The sequence below is a fragment of the Mastomys coucha genome, chromosome X, assembly GCF_008632895.1.
Source record: "Mastomys coucha isolate ucsf_1 chromosome X, UCSF_Mcou_1, whole genome shotgun sequence".
Taxonomy (NCBI): Eukaryota; Metazoa; Chordata; class Mammalia; order Rodentia; family Muridae; genus Mastomys; species Mastomys coucha.
In genome coordinates, this window is record NC_045030.1 from 108504046 (window position 1) to 108513482 (window position 9437).

A 9437-nucleotide genomic window follows, 5' to 3' on the forward strand; every position below is an offset into this window, starting at 1 on the left:
GGGGGGGGAAGGGGAGGGAGCCGCTTGCAGAGCTCCAGGCTGGCCGCCAGAGGCACTAAGGCGGACGCCTAGTTCCAGCCGCAGAAGCCGGCCTGGGGTTGCTTAGTTACTGCCCAGAGAACAAGGAAGAGGTTTTAAATACAGGCAGACGCTCTGGCAACCTTTGTAAAACTCTGTGGTGGCGTTGGCGTCCCAGAGCTCTGGAGTTGCCTACCCTTCCTGTAAGGGCAATCGGACCCTTTCCGGTGAGGGAACCTTTCTCCAGACGAGATCAAGAGAAACTTGCGAGGGACTGACTTGATCTTGCTTACCTTGGGTCACCGAAAGGATTTGGTTGGTTTGTTCTTTCTCTACCCCAAGAAAAAGTCGCTAGCTACTACAAGGTTTTGTTTTCAACCGAGAAACACTATGCCAAATGAAAGTGCTGTTGCTTACCTGATGACTGGAGCAAGAGAGTAATATTCTTACAGAAAACTACTTAAAGTATCCCCTCGATTCTGATAAACACTGCGCGCGAAGTTTTACACTTTTTAAACCACGAGGCTGTTTCCCCCTTCTGAAATGGTCAACAAGCTGTATCTTCTCCATTCCTGTAGGATAAGTTGGAACTCTGTTTTAAAATTCTGCCAAAACATTTTTAAAGTTCTTAACTTTAAGTTTTAAAGTTATTCATTGAAATTTGGATAAGAAATGATAGTTTTGGTTTGATTTGTCTTTGAAGTGTTATTTTCTGGTATACTTTAACTATGTATCTATTCAAGGCTCGCCTGGAATTCCATGTCAGTCTTCCTGCCTCAGCTTCCCTGGTGCTCACGTGGCAGGCATAAGTCTTTTTCCACTGCTTTGAGACTACAATTGTTTTAATGTATAACTTTAACTCTTAGCACAGCGCTGCCTTGCTGTGTTGGGTAGGTAAAATGTTCAGTGATCAAAAGGATTTGTATAATAATTGACAGTTTAAGTAAACTGGTTCACTTCCCCAATTTCTCTTAGCATCCTGTTGTCAGGATGTTACTTTGAACAGAATTCGTAGAAACAAAACCTGATGGGAAAACAAATACTATTTGAATTGTGTACGTTATTTGAAGTGGGAGTTTGGTTTTCTGACTCAGGGAGCTCAGCCATTACCACACTGGGCATAGAATTCGATGTAATTCAATGCATAAACTTAGCATATCCTTAGTAACTTTCTGCCCATTTCTTTTATTCAGTAATTAATAACAACACAAGGTAAGTGTAAAATGCTATACTTATCTTTGGTATAATAAGTTTCTGAAAGTAGATAAAAGAAATATCAAGCCTCAAGAAATCATTGTAAGGTGTCTACTGAAATACTAATGTTTATAGTTCAATATAATTAACAGCTAACCCTTACCAAGCCATTACCACATATTTTACCTGCTGTAACTCATTTAATCCTTACAGTGACCTAGGAGATAGTTTATATTTTTCTCTATCATACCAATATTAAAAAGGACTACTATATGACTCAGAGCAATTATATGATATTGTTTTTCTTATATGTAAATGATAATAATAAATAATATTCACCATGTTTACTAACACACATTTTTTTGTGGAAGTCATATGAGAATATATCTCTGTTTTATTCAAAAGGCATGTGACATAATTATCCCAGCGATCACTAAAACTGTAAATTTGGATGCAATTAAGAAAGAAAACTCCACACATTATAGAAATTTAAGGTAAGAAATTACTTTGTACAGTATTATTTCTATTTATTTATTTGTTTGTTTGTTTGTTGTGTATATGAGGGGCAGAGTCACCTGACTTCATGGTAAATAATGTTAACTGGAATTTGAAGTGATAAGGGATCAGGAGTAAAGAAAATACAGATTAACCTCCTGTGATGTGTTATACCCCTAATCCTAACACTACGAAGGCTGAGGCGGAAGTGTCTTTAGTTCAAAACTAGACTGGGATACATAGCTAATTCAAAGCTGGCCAGAGAGATAAGGGGAACTGGAAAGGAGCACTCCATTAGTTCCAGTTCACACACTACCCCAATGATTCTAGTATCCTCTATCAACAAAGCAAACTGACACAAGGAAAAATACTTAAAGCCCAAATCCATTTCCCCAAAACCAGTCAGTAAGAGTAAATTTTGGAAATGATAATTAAGGAAGTGATGTACTAGCAGGAATTTTCTGTACTAAATATGTAAGAAGGAAGTTTTTAATTTTTTTTTCTTTTTTTTATTCATTCATTTTTTTTTTCATTTTTTTGGGGGGAAGGAAGTTTTTTAAATGTCTGTGTTCACACAAAAAATATTCATTATTTAGAACTAATGCTAATTAATCAAACACTTTAAAGTAACTGAGAACACAAAATCACCAGTCTTAACCTGTGTGTGTGTGTGTGTGTGTGTGTGTGTGTGTACATGTGGAGGTCAGAAGACAACATTTGGGAGCCGCTTTTCTCCCTCCATTATGTGGGTCCCAGGATTGAATCCAGATTGTCAGGCTTGGCAGCAAGTACCTTTACCCACTGAGCCATGTTGCTGTCTTTAACTTTTTTTTTTCAAAATTTTGATTAAGAAAGGAAGCAAGTTTTCATCTGGTACAGGAAAAAAAATGGACTTAAGTAGCCAAACTAATAAATGTTGCCAGGCACTGGGGTGTGTTCTTAGAATCCTAGCACTTGAAAATCTGAGGCAGGAGAATTAAGAGTTCAGCACCATCTTTGGCCAGAGTAATTTTGAAACCAACCTGCCTACATGAAAATATCACAAGAAAGAAGGAAAAGAAAAATAAGATAGTTGGCAAGTAGCTTGGTGGGTAAAGGTGCTTGCCACCAAGCTAACAACCTGAGGTCAGCCCCCAGAACCTACCTGGTGAAGAAGAGAACTGACTCTTTCAAGTTGTTCTCTGACCTCCACACTCTTGCCCTGGCCTGCACTTCCCACCCCCACACAAACACACTTCATAAATGTAAAAAATGTTAATAAAAAATGTTTACTTGGTAGTTGCATTAGCTTCCTGGGGCTACCATAACAACTTCTAATCCAGAGGGCTTAAGAAAGCAGTGGTTTGGGTTCTTTTTTGTTTTGTTTTGTTTTGTTTTTTGTTTTGTTTTTTTGTTTTTTTACACGTGAAAGCTAGAACTGTAAAATCAGCCTCTGGCAGAGTTTGTGCTCCCTCTAAATTCTCTGGAAAAAGAATCCTTTTTACCTTGCATAGCTTCTGATGGATCCTTAGCATTCTTTGATTTGTTGATAGCATACTTCCATTATATTCCTCCATGTTCAGATAACCTTTGTACAAGTGAGGCCTGTGTCAAATCTTACCATATTGTGTATATACATGGTACAAGGGACCCAACCACCGTCTCCCACATTTTGGGCAAGCACGTGGTTCAGTGAATAGTCATCTTTTTTTTTTTTTTTTTGGTTTTATCGAGACAGGGTTTCTCTGTTTAGCCCTGGCTGTCCTGGAACTCACTCTGTAGACCAGGCTGGCCTCGCACTCAGAAATCCTCCTGCCTCTGCCTCCCAAGTGCTAGGATTAAAGGCGTGCACCACCACTGCCTGGCTGAATAAATCTTATTTATGAGGAGTAAAGTCCAGCGCCTCCAGTGGATGTCTAAAAACAATTCCAATATAGGCTATGATCTTCGTAACCAGGGATACATAGTTTTGGTTTTGGGAATTTTGTTTTTATATTTTGAAATAAACTCTTCTTGTGTAGCCAGGCTCAAATATTCAGTCACTCTGCTTCCACCTTCTGAGTACTAGAATTACAGTCACTTTCACTTTGAGATACAAATTTAATGTCCTGTAGTAGGAAAGTACTTCCCACCCACCAGAGCAGTATCTTTTGCAGTATCTTTTCTGTCCAAAGTATGATAGCAAAAGGAACATGGATTTCTTGTAAAAGAACACATTTTGTTCTCGTATCTTTCTCCTACCTCCTTCTGTTTCAGCACTGGGAGTTAACTCTAAATCCAAGCCCCTCCAAATAGCAGGGAAGTGCTCTAGTATTGATCTACATCTCTGGTTTTTGTTTTGCTTATGTTTTTGTAAGTTGCTCAAGCAGGTCTTGAACTATCAGGGATTTTTGTTTGTTTTAGAAAGGATCTCAAGTATCCCAGCCTGGCCTTGAACCTACCATATACCCAAAGGTGACCTTGAATTTCTAATATTTTTTTTTTCTGCTTCCATTTGCTAAGTGCTGAGCAGACAGATAGGCATGTGTCACCAAATCTGGGGGAGCTTTGGCATTTCAGTCTTCTGCCTCTGTAGAAGCTGAGATACGATAGAAGCTTCCACCAACGGGCCCATCGACGGCATTCATTCTTATGCATAACATATTTTTATTTGTATTTATTAAAATGTAGAGGACAGAGAACAGTTTTACAGTATAGTTTCTCTCCTTCCACCTTGTGGATTCCAAGCATCACACTCAGGTGGAACAGTGGTGGTACAAATTTAATCCTAGCACTTAGGAGGCAGAGGCAGGCAGATTTCTGAGTTTGAGGCCAACCTGGTCTACAGAGTGAGTTTCAGGACAGCCAGGGCTACACAGAGAAACCCTGTCTCAAAAAACGAATCAAAGTCAGGTGAAGCTTTTATAGCAAGAGTTTTACTCAACAAGCAGTTGCATCAGCCATAGTAAACAGATTAAAGGGTTCTGCTTCTTTTAACTAGGGAGTATCACCCCCCAAAAAGAACACAGTTGCATTCAAGGAAACAAATGTAACTAGAGAGAGAAAGCATGTGTTAAGCAAAATGTGCCAGACACAGAGATACAAATGTTCCCTCTTGTGAAGACTCTAGATTACATACTTACACATGTATGTCTACATATGGCATGAAAGTAAAGGTGGGACTGTGGACAAAATGATGAGGAAAGCAAAGATTATGAGTTAACTACATGATATTCATGCATGAAAATCTTGTAATGAATGCTACTGTTTTGTGCAGCAACTATGCACAAATACAAAAACTAACAAGTAAATAAAACGCAGGGCCTTGTAGAAGAAGGGCAATGAACAAGGGTATGATCTTGAAGAAGGCATTGGAACTCAAGATGCTCCCTTCCACTATCTCTGCTTCCTAGTCTTCTCCAGGTAAACAAATTTCCTCTCTCATGCACTCTAACCTTCATTTCAGGGCTACCAGGGGCTCATTCATATCCATGGAACTAAGCAACCAGGCACTAAAACCTCTCAAAGCCTGAGCCAGTGTAAACCTATTCTTTGAATTGTTTTATCTCATACATTTAGAAGCAGAAAACACATCAACACAAAATGATTTGCCGAATTCACCACCATTTCTAATCAATTCTTCCAACAAACTAGTTTACAGAGGGAACTGCATGAAGCTCCTATCAGGTGTAGCTGTTATAGTTAATTGTGAAAACCTGAAAGCCACCCTCTTATAATCAGGAGATCCCATTTAAGGTAGACTTTCTTATCTTTCTTTTAGATAGGGTTTCATGGAGGTCAGATGCCTCAAACTCCCTGTGCAGTCCAGAGTGACTTAGGCCTTCTCATCCTCCTGTCTTTACTTCCCAAGGGCTGGGATTAGTAGCATGTATCAGCACACCTGGTTTCTATGGTGCTGGTGGGGCGTGGCTGGGGTAAAAGCAAGAGTCTTGTGAAAACTTAGGCAAGCACTCAACCAGCTGAGCTACATCAGCAGCCCTTCTCTCACCAGTTCTGTTCATCATCTTCTCAGAGGTATTACATGTTTAAATAGTTAAGAAAAAGCAGAAACCAAATATGGTATGGAGAGGAAAATGTATTTCTTTCTTTAAAATTCATGGACTTATATAGCAAAATCTTAAGGAACTCATGAAAAACTTATCAGACCAAATGAATGAGCAGAGAAACACATAAAATGTGACCAAGATAGTACTTGTAGTTCTGTACCCAAACAGTAAAGATTTTGAAATAAAAAGTCTTGTCATTTGCAGTATCATCAAGAAGAATAAAATACTTATGAATATGTTTTACAAAATGAATGTAGTACTACTGCACTGAAAACTCTAAAGTAGCGGGCTGGTGGTGGTGCACACCTTTAATTCCAGCACTCAGAAGGCAGAGGCAGGAGGACTTCTGTGAGTTCAAGGCCAGCCTGGTCTACAGAGTGAGTCCCAGGTCAACCAGGGCTAGAAAAAGAAACCCTGTCCCCAAAAGGTTTAAAAATAAATTTTAAAATTTTAAAAATTAAAAAGAAAGAGAAAGAAAATTGTAAACCAGTATTGAATGAAATTCAAGAACACGTAAAGAAATAAAAAAGCCATTCCATGTCCATGGTTTGGAAGACATAATAGTAAAAACTGATCACATTGCATAAAATATGTAGCCGAATCCCAGCAGGAATTTTGGCACAAACTGCATGATTCATTCAAGGAGCCCAGAATAACCAGAGCATCTTAGAAAGAAGGATAAATTAGGACGGTTCCCACTTCCCATGCTCAAGCCTTACTAACTAAAAGCAATTATCAGGAGGAGTCTGTGTTACTGACATAAAAAAAGACATACACATCAATGGAATAGAATTGAAAATTCAGAAATAAGCCTGCAGCTCTGTTATCCAGTGTTGACATGGATACCTAGACAGTACAAAGTAAGAAAGAAAATATCCTTTCAACAAGTGCTGGAACAAATGGATATTCACATGAAGAAAATTAGTTTAGACTACTATAATGCAATAATACATACAGAAAATAACTCGATTTTTCCAAGCTCTAAAGGTTAAAATGATACAATTTTTGAAGAAAAGGTAAATGCCAATGTTTGTTACCTTATATTAGACAAATGTTTCTTTGTTATGACACCTGCAACACACTAACAAAAGTAGACAAATGAACCTTTGTCAGAGGGAAGCAGTTATGGACATCAAACCACATTAAGAAAATTGTGGCCATTAATCAAGCAGATTTATACTGCTAATCGGAAAGAACACTCTAAAATCATGAGGCAAAATAAATCCTTCCACCCTTTGTAAAAAAGGGAAAAGGAAGGAAGGAAAGAAGGAAGGAGAGAGAAAGAAAGGAGAGAGAAAAAGAAAGAAAGAAAGAAAGAAAGAAAGAAAGAAAGAAAGAAGGAAAGAAAGGAAGAAAGGAAGGAAGGAAGGAAGAGGCACATGCTTTTAATCCCAGCACTCTGGAGGCCAAGGCAGGCAAATCTCTGTAAATTTGAGGTCAGCCTGGTCTACAAATCAAGTCCAGGCTGACTAGGGCCAAAAAGTAAGGCCCTACATAAAAGAGGGAGGGAGACTCAAGGGGAGGAAGGAAGGGAGGGAGGGAGGGAGGGGAGGAGGGAGGGAAGAAGGAATGAAGGAAGGAAAGAAAAGATAATCCAGCCAGGCAGTAGTGGCACAGGCCTTTAATCCCAGCACTCATGAGGCAGAGGCAGGCAAATCTCTGAGTTTGAGGCCAACCTAATCTACAGAGCAACTTCCAGGACCACCAGTGCTACACAGAGAAATCCTGTCTGAAAAATCAACAACAAAAAAGATAACCCAATGAAAGGAAGAAAAAGGAAGAATCTATTTAGCAGAATATATATAAGGAGAACACAGACATTACAAAAATGCAAGTTGAAACCATAAAATGACAGTACCTTCCTTTTACCAGAAGTCTTACACAGAGCTGCAGAAACAAGTTTGCTAGTTCCTCAAAAACTCAAACTGTCACCATATACCCAAAAGAATGGAAAAATAGGTACAATAAAAGTTATCAGCCTGGCAGTGGTGGCGCAAGCCTTTAATCCCAGTACTTGAGAGGCAGAGGCAGGCATATTTCTGAGTTCGAGGCCAGCCTGGTCTACAGAGTAAGTTCCAGGACAGCCAGGGCTACACAGATACACAGAGAAACCCTGTCTCAATAAACAAACAAACAAAAAAAAGTTGTCCATCAAAGCTCATAGCATCCAAAACAAACAACAACAGAAGCTGTTGCAGTGGCAAATGGCACTAATCCCAGCATTTAGGACGGGGAGGCAAGAGAATCATTTCAAGGCTAGCTTCAACTACACAGAGAAGTCAAGGCTCGCTCAGGTTTCCTGAGATCTTGTCTCAAAATAGAAAAGTTCACAGCAGTGTTATTTCTAATATTTCCAAAACAGAAACTTATAAATGAATAAACAAGATATTGTGTACCTATGGAATTGAGTATTCTAACATAAAAACTAATGAAGTAATGACACATGCCATACACACACAGACACACACACACACACACACACACACATACACACACACACACACACATATATCCTGGATGGACCTTGAAAATGTGTTGAATGGAAAGAAGTTAATCAGAAAAGTTAATCAAATGTAGTATGATTATGTGAAATGTGAGGAACAGGTGAAACTATTAAGGTAAAAAGATTATTGCTTCCATTGGTCTAATGACAAGGAGCAAGAGAAGGTGCTTGCATATATTATAATTACTTGGGGTGGGGGAAGTGTTTCTAATGTGTTCTAAAACTGTGTTCTGGTAATGCTTGCTCGCATTTGTAAATAGATACAAAACTATATAAGGGAAAAAGGTTTTCTTAGTGCATGGGGATGCCTGTGTATGGGCGTGGATGCTGTGATCCATGTGTGGAGGTCACAGGATAGTCTTGTGGAGTCAGTTCTTGCCTTTCACCTTTACATGGATTCCAGAGGTCAAAGTCAGTTCACCTGGCTTGCATGACAAGCCTTTTTACCTATTTACTGAACCACCGTGATGGCCCTGAATTCACATTTTAAAACAGTGAACTGGAGCTGGAGCTTCATGATTAAAATATTTCTCTACCTTGCAAAAGGCCATGGATTCATTACGCAAACAGTGATCTTTATGGTATGTAAATTATGCCTCAAGTGGGGTCTTAAAAATATGTGGTGCTTTGAATAAAGATAAACTAATAAAATAAGATTTTCTTAAAAATTAATTAAAATGGTATTTGGTTAATAAATTTAATTATGATTGTAGTATGTTCTTAACATTTTTCCTTGTTGAGCGATAATTGAATATTTCAAAACCAAATAGTATTCTGATTATTTTCTCTTTTAATATTGGCTTGCACTTTCTCCTTCATTCCCTCACGAATTTTCAAATTGCTACTCACAAAGGAAACAGTAAGGGGTTGGGATATATTTCAGTGCTAAGGGGCTTGATTATCATGTCGTGAGCCATGGATTTGGTCATCACACATATAAAACTTATTAAGCATCTTAATAATTATAGAAAATGTCACCTTTTGTACATATTACAATTGTTTTGACATAATATTCTTCATTTGGCTTTTCTCCTCCTCATTGTCTTCATTAATAAAGTATGTTTTTCTTTCTTTTGAAAACGATTCTGTAGCGGGGCAGTGGTGACATATGCCTTTAATCCCAGCACTTGGGAGTTGGGAGGCAGAGGCAGGTGGATGTCTGAGTTCAAGGCCAGCCTGGTCTACAGAGTGAGTTCCAGGAC

The 9437-nt window shown here is 38.7% G+C and overlaps 1 long non-coding RNA gene across 6 annotated transcripts in view; it reads left to right on the forward strand.

The window, feature by feature from the left end:
- Window positions 1-184: 184 nt before the first annotated feature.
- The window catches only part of LOC116088201, a 58187-nt gene continuing 48934 nt past the window's right edge, over window positions 185-9437 (forward strand). For 2 of the 6 annotated variants that reach the window (XR_004117815.1, XR_004117821.1), the window contains exon 1: window positions 185-1706. This is a non-coding gene — a long non-coding RNA (uncharacterized LOC116088201). Of the gene's footprint in view, window positions 1707-4986; window positions 5089-9437 lie in introns of all 6 variants that reach the window. The other 4 variants (XR_004117822.1, XR_004117819.1, XR_004117820.1 and 1 more) reach the window with 4 other exon arrangements.